Consider the following 14,384-nt stretch of genomic DNA (forward strand, 5'->3'; position numbering starts at 1 on the left):
TATGGTCGTATTAAGCGATACTACATAAAGACAACCATGGACCGTGTAATTCCACCATCTCTACAAGCACAAATAGTGCAGGATAATCCCCCAAATAAAGTGTTCAGTATTGAAGGTAGTGACCACTCGTCCTTTTTTTCTTATCCAGAAGTCCTTTCTAATATTCTCAATTCCATTGCCAAAAACCAAACCTTAAAAAAATAGTATAGTCATGCAAAATGTAAGAACCAAAATTTCAAAGCTCCTTAATAGTTATGTTATCTAGGTTATAGATGATCATTGCCCTTGAAAGAAGTCAAAACACTATTCTAATAAGCATAGAGGTTTCCATGACTACTCTTATGTGAGGGTCTCTATGCCTTGATGTGTTAACAATAATGGAGCTTAAATACATATCCAGCTTAAAGTTGCAATAATTCCATGTTGTATTGGATTGCATCAACCTCTCTTATGAATAGAAGGAAGCTTGCAAAGGATGATGAAGGACACATAAAGAGAAGCCATCAAAAGTGAAAAGTTATACATGGAAAATATGTGTACCATAGGGAGTACGAAAGAGATGCATGCGTATGTAAGAAACCCACAGGTATACTACAATAGAACGAATTCAAACAGATGGATGTTAAGATAGAAACTAAGAAACCCTTGTGATTTTTAGTTTGTAAATATGTGGATAAATGTTTTGTTGATCAAAGGTGGAGATTTAGAAATTTGAGAAAAAATTTGGGTGAATTTTAGAAAAAAAACATAAATTTTTGTCTATGTGGGCTATTTTCTAAGTTTTAAAGCCCATAAATTTAGGGTTGTGACCTTGAAAACCTCTAGAATAAGTCATTTGCCTAAAAATAGCCTCTAATTTTACCTTGGTGAAAAAATGAAAAAAATAACATCCTCCCTTATGCAAAGTTACATCAACACAATCCTCAAATCAGATATATCTCATTGTCAGGACCTACAATGGGCCCAACATTGGCTCTAAGGCACAAGTAGGGCCTTTACTACTCACTTGAAACCACCCCACATGGCTACACAACCAGGAACATCTAAGAACTTTGGGTTTGTTCGAGTTTGTAGTCCAATGAATGTCTCTTTTCGCACTCCTCAAAAGGAGTTCTTGAACATCTCGGTGTTGTATACCATGTAGAACACACACATGGAGCACCCCTTAGTTGATTGTCGCGACTCTACTACAACTCTCCTACACCTTGGAGATTGGCCCCAAGATGTGCCATGAACACAAAAAATATTTGAAAAAAATTCCACTCTTTTGATTAAATAATCAAGGAGATGATAGATAAACCTCACCAAATAACTCCGAAGGAATCGAATATCTAGACTTATGGCTTGGGATACCTCACACTCTCAACTTCGGGTCATCATTCATACAAACACATGCTATGCATCCAGGATATAATACCATGTGGTGCATCAATGCAAGTGTGAAAATGATCATTGTACTCAAACAAATGTTCATTGAAAATCAACAACGTGAAAGTGCGAAGACAATTCTTTTCATGATTTCCTTTTTTCTATAATAGTGCTTTGTTGCTTAGGGCTAGCACCGAGCTTCCTCGTACTACTAGTCCCTTTAATTTTAAACAACCACAAACTCTATATAAAATGCAACATAAAACATTAAAATTTAACGTAATTTATCACTCAATAACCCCTACTCCCTACCGTTTAAAATTTTTCTTGCATTGATAGGTATAGGCATGGTTTTTAATGTATTTTTCTTTATTAAAAGCTATAAAACCTCACTCCAACGAAGAGATAGGGCTGAACGAAGCCTCATGCTTCAACTTCATCATATGTCCACGCACATTAATCTTCTTTTTTCTTATTTTTATGACGTGAAAATCTTATTTTTTTCTATTTATTTATTTAAAAATGTAAATAATTATTGATTCAAGTGTAGAGTGATTACTCCTACACAAAATGATTTTCTTAGTATGTTTCATTCCATAGAACGATGAATGCACACCAAAAACCCAAAAACCGCATATTCCCCTTAAACCATCTAGTCTCGGGTTTTGCATGTTTTGCATAAAATTATTATACGCGTGGTTTTTTATGATTCTTTCAATATGACTAATCAAACAGAGGATTGGCAATTAAATCCAAGCATTACTAACCATTTCAATAAGAATCCATCATAAAACGATAAAATCTATCTTTTTCTCATAAAACTATTCATTATGATGTGCATTTTTCGATGTTGGAGGCCCTATGATGCTCTTCCATAGCTGTTGATGATCCATCAAAATCTGATTCACTTCTCTGTCCACTTGTGCATAATCGTTTGACCAAAAACATGTATAAGAGTCCATCCCCCTCTCTTTTACATTGATCCATGAGAATAAACCATAAGAGGAGAGAGGAGAGGGGAGAGAGAAATACTAAAATCCAATATTCTTGTATAATGCATCATTTCAAGCATTGTTTGTCATGATGTAAAGCGAGGAATTGGAGCATCCTGCTACCTTGAGAATTCTTTTTGATGTTGCTGATCATAAACATCATTTCATACATCATGAACATCATGATTATTATAACAATGGCTATGGTAATGAATTTAGATGTGCTTATGTTGCAAATATGTAGGCATGTCATGATGAAGTAGCCATGACTAATGAAAGCGTGATAGAAATTGTGAAGAAAATTTGAAAAAACTAAAAACATAGTTACAATTTTTTTGATGATGATCATGGCCCTAGTGCTTGTGGTGGAAATTATTGTGGTGATAATTAGAATAAAGCATAGTCATTGTGTCATATTTTATTACCATTATTTTATTGTGTGCTCACTTGATGTTTCTCTTGGAACTTCTTGAATTTTCTAGGCTTCACAAGAATTAATCCAAAATAGAGTTTTCCTATTCAATTTTGCAAATGGTTCTTCATCCGAGCCAACATCAGTTTATATTAATCTTGCAAAAGCTGCAGAATATTTTTATAATAAAAGCCCAATCGAGGTAAGAATTCACTATTTGGTGCTCTAGCAAGAATCTTAGTGCATGAATAACTTGGTTAATCAATTAATTTAAATACAAATCTAAGTCAATGTCATTATTCCTCTCATACCCCTTCTTTTTGCAACGTACATTACAAGTAAATATAAAACAAGCAATGCATGTTTTTTGTTCATTTTGTAATAACTACCAACATCTATGTTGCCATGTAGATACATATTTAGATTTACCTACCATATAGTTTGTATGAAAAATCTCATCATGTAGATTATAAAAAAATGCAATGATTGTCTATTGTTGTGTTCCATGGTACGAAACTAAGTGGACTTACTGTTCATCAATGTAGTCTGGATGCTCATTTGTGAATGTGTGCAAAAGCATGCAACCTTCCATATGCACATTGAGACGCCCATAAAATTGCAATATTTACTAACAAATTATCCATATCTCCAACCTTTTAAAGAGGAACAAAAAGGTAAAGTTAAACAAATTATGAAACATAATATAGAATGCTTAGTCCTTCATATTCAAAGTCAATAGACCTTACTCTTAGGAAATGTGTGTAGTTAGAAAAAACTAAAATCTAACAAATACCCTATATTTCTGGTATTGAAAATCACTTTTGAGTAAAAGTAACTTACTAAGAACTTATTAATAACTTTTGTATTTTCTCAAGGAAATACTTTTAGGGTCTACATGACCTAGTCTCTAACAATGTTATGCAAAGAGTTGGAATTTTATTTATGAACAACATTCAAACTAGTTTTTTATTTTGACAAATGCATATTAACCTCATCAACAAAAACTAGTCCATCTCAAAAATAGAGTAACAATATAAATTATTGGTGTTTTTTGCAGGATATAAATCTTGCATTCACATTATTGAATCCCTCACCTTATGGACCACTCTTTGAGAACCTTACATTAACTCAGACTCGGTATGGTCGTATTAAGCGATACTACATAAAGACAACCATGGACCGTGTAATTCCACCATCTCTACAAGCACAAATAGTGCAGGATAATCCCCCAAATAAAGTGTTCAGTATTGAAGGTAGTGACCACTCGTCCTTTTTTTCTTATCCAGAAGTCCTTTCTAATATTCTCAATTCCATTGCCAAAAACCAAACCTTAAAAAAATAGTATAGTCATGCAAAATGTAAGAACCAAAATTTCAAAGCTCCTTAATAGTTATGTTATCTAGGTTATAGATGATCATTGCCCTTGAAAGAAGTCAAAACACTATTCTAATAAGCATAGAGGTTTCCATGACTACTCTTATGTGAGGGTCTCTATGCCTTGATGTGTTAACAATAATGGAGCTTAAATACATATCCAGCTTAAAGTTGCAATAATTCCATGTTGTATTGGATTGCATCAACCTCTCTTATGAATAGAAGGAAGCTTGCAAAGGATGATGAAGGACACATAAAGAGAAGCCATCAAAAGTGAAAAGTTATACATGGAAAATATGTGTACCATAGGGAGTACGAAAGAGATGCATGCGTATGTAAGAAACCCACAGGTATACTACAATAGAACGAATTCAAACAGATGGATGTTAAGATAGAAACTAAGAAACCCTTGTGATTTTTAGTTTGTAAATATGTGGATAAATGTTTTGTTGATCAAAGGTGGAGATTTAGAAATTTGAGAAAAAATTTGGGTGAATTTTAGAAAAAAAACATAAATTTTTGTCTATGTGGGCTATTTTCTAAGTTTTAAAGCCCATAAATTTAGGGTTGTGACCTTGAAAACCTCTAGAATAAGTCATTTGCCTAAAAATAGCCTCTAATTTTACCTTGGTGAAAAAATGAAAAAAATAACATCCTCCCTTATGCAAAGTTACATCAACACAATCCTCAAATCAGATATATCTCATTGTCAGGACCTACAATGGGCCCAACATTGGCTCTAAGGCACAAGTAGGGCCTTTACTACTCACTTGAAACCACCCCACATGGCTACACAACCAGGAACATCTAAGAACTTTGGGTTTGTTCGAGTTTGTAGTCCAATGAATGTCTCTTTTCACACTCCTCAAAAGGAGTTCTTGAACATCTCGGTGTTGTATACCATGTAGAACACACACATGGAGCACCCCTTAGTTGATTGTCGCGACTCTACTACAACTCTCCTACACCTTGGAGATTGGCCCCAAGATGTGCCATGAACACAAAACATATTTGAAAAAAATTCCACTCTTTTGATTAAATAATCAAGGAGATGATAGATAAACCTCACCAAATAACTCCGAAGGAATCGAATATCTAGACTTATGGCTTGGGATACCTCACACTCTCAACATCGGGTCATCATTCATACAAACACATGCTATGCATCCAGGATATAATACCATGTGGTGCATCAATGCAAGTGTGAATATGATCATTGTACTCAAACAAATGTTCATTGAAAATCAACAACGTGAAAGTGCGAAGACAATTCTTTTCATGATTTCCTTTTTTCTATAATAGTGCTTTGTTGCGTAGGGCTAGCACCGAGCTTCCTCGTACTACTAGTCCCTTTAATTTTAAACAACCACAAACTCTATATAAAATGCAACATAAAACATTAAAATTTAACGTAATTTATCACTCAATAACCCCTACTCCCTACCGTTTAAAATTTTTCTTGCATTGATAGGTATAGGCATGGTTTTTAATGTATTTTTCTTTATTAAAAGCTATAAAACCTCACTCCAACGAAGAGATAGGGCTGAACGAAGCCTCATGCTTCAACTTCATCATATGTCCACGCACATTAATCTTCTTTTTTCTTATTTTTATGACGTGAAAATCTTATTTTTTTCTATTTATTTATTTAAAAATGTAAATAATTATTGATTCAAGTGTAGAGTGATTACTCCTACACAAAATGATTTTCTTAGTATGTTTCATTCCATAGAACGATGAATGCACACCAAAAACCCAAAAACCGCATATTCCCCTTAAACCATCTAGTCTCGGGTTTTGCATGTTTTGCATAAAATTATTATACGCGTGGTTTTTTATGATTCTTTCAATATGACTAATCAAACAGAGGATTGGCAATTAAATCCAAGCATTACTAACCATTTCAATAAGAATCCATCATAAAACGATAAAATCTATCTTTTTCTCATAAAACTATTCATTATGATGTGCATTTTTCGATGTTGGAGGCCCTATGATGCTCTTCCATAGCTGTTGATGATCCATCAAAATCTGATTCACTTCTCTGTCCACTTGTGCATAATCGTTTGACCAAAAACATGTATAAGAGTCCATCCCCCTCTCTTTTACATTGATCCATGAGAATAAACCATAAGAGGAGAGAGGAGAGGGGAGAGAGAAATACTAAAATCCAATATTCTTGTATAATGCATCATTTCAAGCATTGTTTGTCATGATGTAAAGCGAGGAATTGGAGCATCCTGCTACCTTGAGAATTCTTTTTGATGTTGCTGATCATAAACATCATTTCATACATCATGAACATCATGATTATTATAACAATGGCTATGGTAATGAATTTAGATGTGCTTATGTTGCAAATATGTAGGCATGTCATGATGAAGTAGCCATGACTAATGAAAGCGTGATAGAAATTGTGAAGAAAATTTGAAAAAACTAAAAACATAGTTACAATTTTTTTGATGATGATCATGGCCCTAGTGCTTGTGGTGGAAATTATTGTGGTGATAATTAGAATAAAGCATAGTCATTGTGTCATATTTTATTACCATTATTTTATTGTGTGCTCACTTGATGTTTCTCTTGGAACTTCTTGAATTTTCTAGGCTTCACAAGAATTAATCCAAAATAGAGTTTTCCTATTCAATTTTGCAAATGGTTCTTCATCCGAGCCAACATCAGTTTATATTAATCTTGCAAAAGCTGCAGAATATTTTTATAATAAAAGCCCAATCGAGGTAAGAATTCACTATTTGGTGCTCTAGCAAGAATCTTAGTGCATGAATAACTTGGTTAATCAATTAATTTAAATACAAATCTAAGTCAATGTCATTATTCCTCTCATACCCCTTCTTTTTGCAACGTACATTACAAGTAAATATAAAACAAGCAATGCATGTTTTTTGTTCATTTTGTAATAACTACCAACATCTATGTTGCCATGTAGATACATATTTAGATTTACCTACCATATAGTTTGTATGAAAAATCTCATCATGTAGATTATAAAAAAATGCAATGATTGTCTATTGTTGTGTTCCATGGTACGAAACTAAGTGGACTTACTGTTCATCAATGTAGTCTGGATGCTCATTTGTGAATGTGTGCAAAAGCATGCAACCTTCCATATGCACATTGAGACGCCCATAAAATTGCAATATTTACTAACAAATTATCCATATCTCCAACCTTTTAAAGAGGAACAAAAAGGTAAAGTTAAACAAATTATGAAACATAATATAGAATGCTTAGTCCTTCATATTCAAAGTCAATAGACCTTACTCTTAGGAAATGTGTGTAGTTAGAAAAAACTAAAATCTAACAAATACCCTATATTTCTGGTATTGAAAATCACTTTTGAGTAAAAGTAACTTACTAAGAACTTATTAATAACTTTTGTATTTTCTCAAGGAAATACTTTTAGGGTCTACATGACCTAGTCTCTAACAATGTTATGCAAAGAGTTGGAATTTTATTTATGAACAACATTCAAACTAGTTTTTTATTTTGACAAATGCATATTAACCTCATCAACAAAAACTAGTCTATCTCAAAAATAGAGTAACAATATAAATTATTGGTGTTTTTTGCAGGATATAAATCTTGCATTCACATTATTGAATCCCTCACCTTATGGACCCCTCTTTGAGAACCTTACATTAACTCAGACTCGGTATGGTCGTATTAAGCGATACTACATAAAGACAACCATGGACCGTGTAATTCCACCATCTCTACAAGCACAAATAGTGCAGGATAATCCCCCAAATAAAGTGTTCAGTATTGAAGGTAGTGACCACTCGTCCTTTTTTTCTTATCCAGAAGTCCTTTCTAATATTCTCAATTCCATTGCCAAAAACCAAACCTTAAAAAAATAGTATAGTCATGCAAAATGTAAGAACCAAAATTTCAAAGCTCCTTAATAGTTATGTTATCTAGGTTATAGATGATCATTGCCCTTGAAAGAAGTCAAAACACTATTCTAATAAGCATAGAGGTTTCCATGACTACTCTTATGTGAGGGTCTCTATGCCTTGATGTGTTAACAATAATGGAGCTTAAATACATATCCAGCTTAAAGTTGCAATAATTCCATGTTGTATTGGATTGCATCAACCTCTCTTATGAATAGAAGGAAGCTTGCAAAGGATGATGAAGGACACATAAAGAGAAGCCATCAAAAGTGAAAAGTTATACATGGAAAATATGTGTACCATAGGGAGTACGAAAGAGATGCATGCGTATGTAAGAAACCCACAGGTATACTACAATAGAACGAATTCAAACAGATGGATGTTAAGATAGAAACTAAGAAACCCTTGTGATTTTTAGTTTGTAAATATGTGGATAAATGTTTTGTTGATCAAAGGTGGAGATTTAGAAATTTGAGAAAAAATTTGGGTGAATTTTAGAAAAAAAACATAAATTTTTGTCTATGTGGGCTATTTTCTAAGTTTTAAAGCCCATAAATTTAGGGTTGTGACCTTGAAAACCTCTAGAATAAGTCATTTGCCTAAAAATAGCCTCTAATTTTACCTTGGTGAAAAAATGAAAAAAATAACATCCTCCCTTATGCAAAGTTACATCAACACAATCCTCAAATCAGATATATCTCATTGTCAGGACCTACAATGGGCCCAACATTGGCTCTAAGGCACAAGTAGGGCCTTTACTACTCACTTGAAACCACCCCACATGGCTACACAACCAGGAACATCTAAGAACTTTGGGTTTGTTCGAGTTTGTAGTCCAATGAATGTCTCTTTTCGCACTCCTCAAAAGGAGTTCTTGAACATCTCGGTGTTGTATACCATGTAGAACACACACATGGAGCACCCCTTAGTTGATTGTCGCGACTCTACTACAACTCTCCTACACCTTGGAGATTGGCCCCAAGATGTGCCATGAACACAAAAAATATTTGAAAAAAATTCCACTCTTTTGATTAAATAATCAAGGAGATGATAGATAAACCTCACCAAATAACTCCGAAGGAATCGAATATCTAGACTTATGGCTTGGGATACCTCACACTCTCAACTTCGGGTCATCATTCATACAAACACATGCTATGCATCCAGGATATAATACCATGTGGTGCATCAATGCAAGTGTGAAAATGATCATTGTACTCAAACAAATGTTCATTGAAAATCAACAACGTGAAAGTGCGAAGACAATTCTTTTCATGATTTCCTTTTTTCTATAATAGTGCTTTGTTGCTTAGGGCTAGCACCGAGCTTCCTCGTACTACTAGTCCCTTTAATTTTAAACAACCACAAACTCTATATAAAATGCAACATAAAACATTAAAATTTAACGTAATTTATCACTCAATAACCCCTACTCCCTACCGTTTAAAATTTTTCTTGCATTGATAGGTATAGGCATGGTTTTTAATGTATTTTTCTTTATTAAAAGCTATAAAACCTCACTCCAACGAAGAGATAGGGCTGAACGAAGCCTCATGCTTCAACTTCATCATATGTCCACGCACATTAATCTTCTTTTTTCTTATTTTTATGACGTGAAAATCTTATTTTTTTCTATTTATTTATTTAAAAATGTAAATAATTATTGATTCAAGTGTAGAGTGATTACTCCTACACAAAATGATTTTCTTAGTATGTTTCATTCCATAGAACGATGAATGCACACCAAAAACCCAAAAACCGCATATTCCCCTTAAACCATCTAGTCTCGGGTTTTGCATGTTTTGCATAAAATTATTATACGCGTGGTTTTTTATGATTCTTTCAATATGACTAATCAAACAGAGGATTGGCAATTAAATCCAAGCATTACTAACCATTTCAATAAGAATCCATCATAAAACGATAAAATCTATCTTTTTCTCATAAAACTATTCATTATGATGTGCATTTTTCGATGTTGGAGGCCCTATGATGCTCTTCCATAGCTGTTGATGATCCATCAAAATCTGATTCACTTCTCTGTCCACTTGTGCATAATCGTTTGACCAAAAACATGTATAAGAGTCCATCCCCCTCTCTTTTACATTGATCCATGAGAATAAACCATAAGAGGAGAGAGGAGAGGGGAGAGAGAAATACTAAAATCCAATATTCTTGTATAATGCATCATTTCAAGCATTGTTTGTCATGATGTAAAGTGAGGAATTGGAGCATCCTGCTACCTTGAGAATTCTTTTTGATGTTGCTGATCATAAACATCATTTCATACATCATGAACATCATGATTATTATAACAATGGCTATGGTAATGAATTTAGATGTGCTTATGTTGCAAATATGTAGGCATGTCATGATGAAGTAGCCATGACTAATGAAAGCGTGATAGAAATTGTGAAGAAAATTTGAAAAAACTAAAAACATAGTTACAATTTTTTTGATGATGATCATGGCCCTAGTGCTTGTGGTGGAAATTATTGTGGTGATAATTAGAATAAAGCATAGTCATTGTGTCATATTTTATTACCATTATTTTATTGTGTGCTCACTTGATGTTTCTCTTGGAACTTCTTGAATTTTCTAGGCTTCACAAGAATTAATCCAAAATAGAGTTTTCCTATTCAATTTTGCAAATGGTTCTTCATCCGAGCCAACATCAGTTTATATTAATCTTGCAAAAGCTGCAGAATATTTTTATAATAAAAGCCCAATCGAGGTAAGAATTCACTATTTGGTGCTCTAGCAAGAATCTTAGTGCATGAATAACTTGGTTAATCAATTAATTTAAATACAAATCTAAGTCAATGTCATTATTCCTCTCATACCCCTTCTTTTTGCAACGTACATTACAAGTAAATATAAAACAAGCAATGCATGTTTTTTGTTCATTTTGTAATAACTACCAACATCTATGTTGCCATGTAGATACATATTTAGATTTACCTACCATATAGTTTGTATGAAAAATCTCATCATGTAGATTATAAAAAAATGCAATGATTGTCTATTGTTGTGTTCCATGGTACGAAACTAAGTGGACTTACTGTTCATCAATGTAGTCTGGATGCTCATTTGTGAATGTGTGCAAAAGCATGCAACCTTCCATATGCACATTGAGACGCCCATAAAATTGCAATATTTACTAACAAATTATCCATATCTCCAACCTTTTAAAGAGGAACAAAAAGGTAAAGTTAAACAAATTATGAAACATAATATAGAATGCTTAGTCCTTCATATTCAAAGTCAATAGACCTTACTCTTAGGAAATGTGTGTAGTTAGAAAAAACTAAAATCTAACAAATACCCTATATTTCTGGTATTGAAAATCACTTTTGAGTAAAAGTAACTTACTAAGAACTTATTAATAACTTTTGTATTTTCTCAAGGAAATACTTTTAGGGTCTACATGACCTAGTCTCTAACAATGTTATGCAAAGAGTTGGAATTTTATTTATGAACAACATTCAAACTAGTTTTTTATTTTGACAAATGCATATTAACCTCATCAACAAAAACTAGTCTATCTCAAAAATAGAGTAACAATATAAATTATTGGTGTTTTTTGCAGGATATAAATCTTGCATTCACATTATTGAATCCCTCACCTTATGGACCACTCTTTGAGAACCTTACATTAACTCAGACTCGGTATGGTCGTATTAAGCGATACTACATAAAGACAACCATGGACCGTGTAATTCCACCATCTCTACAAGCACAAATAGTGCAGGATAATCCCCCAAATAAAGTGTTCAGTATTGAAGGTAGTGACCACTCGTCCTTTTTTTCTTATCCAGAAGTCCTTTCTAATATTCTCAATTCCATTGCCAAAAACCAAACCTTAAAAAAATAGTATAGTCATGCAAAATGTAAGAACCAAAATTTCAAAGCTCCTTAATAGTTATGTTATCTAGGTTATAGATGATCATTGCCCTTGAAAGAAGTCAAAACACTATTCTAATAAGCATAGAGGTTTCCATGACTACTCTTATGTGAGGGTCTCTATGCCTTGATGTGTTAACAATAATGGAGCTTAAATACATATCCAGCTTAAAGTTGCAATAATTCCATGTTGTATTGGATTGCATCAACCTCTCTTATGAATAGAAGGAAGCTTGCAAAGGATGATGAAGGACACATAAAGAGAAGCCATCAAAAGTGAAAAGTTATACATGGAAAATATGTGTACCATAGGGAGTACGAAAGAGATGCATGCGTATGTAAGAAACCCACAGGTATACTACAATAGAACGAATTCAAACAGATGGATGTTAAGATAGAAACTAAGAAACCCTTGTGATTTTTAGTTTGTAAATATGTGGATAAATGTTTTGTTGATCAAAGGTGGAGATTTAGAAATTTGAGAAAAAATTTGGGTGAATTTTAGAAAAAAAACATAAATTTTTGTCTATGTGGGCTATTTTCTAAGTTTTAAAGCCCATAAATTTAGGGTTGTGACCTTGAAAACCTCTAGAATAAGTCATTTGCCTAAAAATAGCCTCTAATTTTACCTTGGTGAAAAAATGAAAAAAATAACATCCTCCCTTATGCAAAGTTACATCAACACAATCCTCAAATCAGATATATCTCATTGTCAGGACCTACAATGGGCCCAACATTGGCTCTAAGGCACAAGTAGGGCCTTTACTACTCACTTGAAACCACCCCACATGGCTACACAACCAGGAACATCTAAGAACTTTGGGTTTGTTCGAGTTTGTAGTCCAATGAATGTCTCTTTTCGCACTCCTCAAAAGGAGTTCTTGAACATCTCGGTGTTGTATACCATGTAGAACACACACATGGAGCACCCCTTAGTTGATTGTCGCGACTCTACTACAACTCTCCTACACCTTGGAGATTGGCCCCAAGATGTGCCATGAACACAAAACATATTTGAAAAAAATTCCACTCTTTTGATTAAATAATCAAGGAGATGATAGATAAACCTCACCAAATAACTCCGAAGGAATCGAATATCTAGACTTATGGCTTGGGATACCTCACACTCTCAACATCGGGTCATCATTCATACAAACACATGCTATGCATCCAGGATATAATACCATGTGGTGCATCAATGCAAGTGTGAATATGATCATTGTACTCAAACAAATGTTCATTGAAAATCAACAACGTGAAAGTGCGAAGACAATTCTTTTCATGATTTCCTTTTTTCTATAATAGTGCTTTGTTGCGTAGGGCTAGCACCGAGCTTCCTCGTACTACTAGTCCCTTTAATTTTAAACAACCACAAACTCTATATAAAATGCAACATAAAACATTAAAATTTAACGTAATTTATCACTCAATAACCCCTACTCCCTACCGTTTAAAATTTTTCTTGCATTGATAGGTATAGGCATGGTTTTTAATGTATTTTTCTTTATTAAAAGCTATAAAACCTCACTCCAACGAAGAGATAGGGCTGAACGAAGCCTCATGCTTCAACTTCATCATATGTCCACGCACATTAATCTTCTTTTTTCTTATTTTTATGACGTGAAAATCTTATTTTTTTCTATTTATTTATTTAAAAATGTAAATAATTATTGATTCAAGTGTAGAGTGATTACTCCTACACAAAATGATTTTCTTAGTATGTTTCATTCCATAGAACGATGAATGCACACCAAAAACCCAAAAATCGCATATTCCCCTTAAACCATCTAGTCTCGGGTTTTGCATGTTTTGCATAAAATTATTATACGCGTGGTTTTTTATGATTCTTTCAATATGACTAATCAAACAGAGGATTGGCAATTAAATCCAAGCATTACTAACCATTTCAATAAGAATCCATCATAAAACGATAAAATCTATCTTTTTCTCATAAAACTATTCATTATGATGTGCATTTTTCGATGTTGGAGGCCCTATGATGCTCTTCCATATCTGTTGATGATCCATCAAAATCTGATTCACTTCTCTGTCCACTTGTGCATAATCGTTTGACCAAAAACATGTATAAGAGTCCATCCCCCTCTCTTTTACATTGATCCATGAGAATAAACCATAAGAGGAGAGAGGAGAGGGGAGAGAGAAATACTAAAATCCAATATTCTTGTATAATGCATCATTTCAAGCATTGTTTGTCATGATGTAAAGCGAGGAATTGGAGCATCCTGCTACCTTGAGAATTCTTTTTGATGTTGCTGATCATAAAAAAATGGCATTATTTTAAGCGTCGAAAAAAATGCCCCCCCTCCCCATGTTTTAATTAGTTGCATCTTTTCATTTTACAAGCTTACACTAACTTAAAGCTTTTGGTTTAAAAAACTGGTTCACTACTTTGTGTTCACA

This window comes from Lygodium microphyllum, chromosome 8, assembly GCF_053477565.2.
Source record: "Lygodium microphyllum isolate KBCC chromosome 8, Lygodium_microphyllum_v1.1.10, whole genome shotgun sequence".
In the NCBI taxonomy this organism is placed as follows: Eukaryota; Viridiplantae; Streptophyta; class Polypodiopsida; order Schizaeales; family Lygodiaceae; genus Lygodium; species Lygodium microphyllum.